We start from the raw sequence: 2609 nt of genomic DNA, 5'->3' as shown, positions 1-2609 counted from the left end.
AAACCTTGCTCGAGATGTGTGTCAAGATTGAAATTTTAAATTAGGATAAGAGTAAACACCCAACTCGGTCCCTGTCCAATTTTCATAAGGACAAAGCGATCCCTGTCCAAAAAAAAGGTACGTTCCGGCCCCTGTCTTTGCATTCCGTGAGACATAGCGGTCCTTCTGTGCCTTCCGGCGTTGAAAACAACCGGAATAAGCATACGTGTCACTTAACGGTGATGAGCTGGCTGCCAAGTGTCCTTTAAGTGCCAAGCTGTCAATTTAAAAATGGACAGGGGTCGATCTGTCCCTTTTTCCCAAATAAAAACGCTGTCGTTTTAGGTGGGGGATTGAAATAGTGCGTAGAGTACATGCCTTGGGTTTCCATTTAACCCTTCTTCCCTTTCTCCTAATTACAGAAAACCCACAATCTTTTCATGTTCCCTCTGAAGACTCTCTGAAGACGACAAAACGACAACGCTCTACCTGGCTGTGGAGCTGAGTAAGACGCTGACAGTGTTGCTGACAACGCTCCAAGTGAAGCTTCAGACGGCACTACTAACGGACTCTCTGACGACGTTGACAGAACTTTCTTGTGCAAGTCTTCAAGGTAAGTAACAAATTATTCAAATAAAATATTAGTTACATTGTGTATTGTTTAATTAGTTTTGGGTTTGTGAGTGTTTGCATTTTTTGTTTTCTGGCTTGGTGTTGCCTAACAAAGATAGAGTTTGGTTAGGGCTCAATGTTGCTAATTTTGGGAAATTTTACCATCAAGAGAGATAGATGTTTTCCCTTCCTGCAATGGAATTCATATAGAGAATAGGGTTCAATGGAATTCATATACAGTTTGCAAGTGTATTCAAAATGCATCAATTTGCTTGTATTAAAATCACAAACTCTATATATAACAACAAATCTGACAAATATATTATCTTTATTCAAATTTTAATATTATATATATATATATATAAACATTGTTATGATTAGTGTTTATAAAAGAGTTCACAGCAATTTTCTATTAAAGTTCAAGGCAAATATATACATTAGAAAATATTTTTGTACTCTATTAAAATTTGATTTTTCCGTGAAACAAGAAACCAGTAAATGTATACCTACATACTTTGACTATATTACATCATGCATAGTAGTGATGTTGAAATTTTTTTCTTGTGTCTCCATATATGTAATACTTCATTAGAATATATACCTACTTTAACTATATGTACTCAATTAAAATATATATGTACTCAATTAAAATCACAATTATTTATATAGAGATTGTAATATAAAATATCATTTATTTTGTTTATCTCAGATGGATGATTTTATGGTTGTTCCTGTATTTTATCATGGAGGAAGTTTCAAGAGAAATTCAGAGGGGGTATTATGTTATGTTAATGGAAAAGTACATAAATATCCACCCATGGATTTAGACTATATTAACTTTTTTGATCTAGAAATTTTATTTAAGGAGTTAGGGTATACAACATATAAGGAGATGTATTGGTTTGACAACATTGCTGATGACATGGAAACTGGGCTACATGTTATTAAAGGTGATGCTGAGATAAACGAACTGAGGAATGCTCAGAAGAGAAATAAGGGCAACAGTGAATTTTATCTTTACTTTGATCACCCGATAGATGTCCCTGAAGTTGTTGATGATGGTGTGGAGCGTGATAATGTTGTGCTGAATGAATCATCATCATCTTCAGATGATGGATACGAGACCACAGAAGATGAGCCTTATAAGCCTCCTCCTTCTGGTTTTGAGGATACAGACAGCAGTGATGAGAGTTTGGAAAAGGAAAAAAATATTCAGAAGAAGAAGAAGAGACTTTCACCTAAAAAGAAAGCTAGACATGGCCCAAAAGTTCAAGATAAGACTGGCCCAAATGTGGAGGTTGGGGCTGGTTCAGGTGGAAAGGATAGTATGGACACAGCTAAGAAAAATTCTGTCCAAAAAAGGCCTTCTAAGAAGTATAAAGGCACTAGAAGAAAGCATATTCTGAGAGATGAAAGGTATAATGGAAGTAAGACTGACACTATAGGTGGTGGTTTAAGTGGCATTGGAACTAGTTTGGGTGGCACATCCGGGAGTGTTGGGCCAACTATTGAGGAATTGGATTCGGATGATGACAAGCCATATGATTATGAAAGTGAAGCTTTCAACAGCCCAGTGTCATCTGAGGATGAAGGGAGGACTGCATATGATGCCTTTAATGAAGAAACTGAGTACGGGGAGGTTGAATTTAAAGTTGGACAAACCTTCACTACAATGGAAGCATTCAAGAATGCGCTGAAGGATTATTTTGTATATGAGGGTAAAGATGTTATGTATCTAAAGAATGAGAAGCAGAGGGTCAGGGCAGCCTGTGCAAGTGAAAATTGTTCATGGCTAATATTGACATCATGGAATAGTGCACATGGATGTTATCAGGTAAAAACTTTGTTCAATGAGCATAATTGTGGGAGGGATTTCAGCAGCAACCTTGCTGATAGGCAGTGGGTAACTTCAAAGTTAGTTAAGAGGCTTCTTACTCAGCCAGACATGAAGCCAAAGCAAGCTATGGAATACATGATTGAAGACTACAACATCCAACTGAGTGGTAAAATGATAAGCA

This window comes from Arachis hypogaea, chromosome 12, assembly GCF_003086295.3.
Source record: "Arachis hypogaea cultivar Tifrunner chromosome 12, arahy.Tifrunner.gnm2.J5K5, whole genome shotgun sequence".
In the NCBI taxonomy this organism is placed as follows: Eukaryota; Viridiplantae; Streptophyta; class Magnoliopsida; order Fabales; family Fabaceae; genus Arachis; species Arachis hypogaea.
This window is presented reverse-complemented; position numbering follows the sequence as displayed.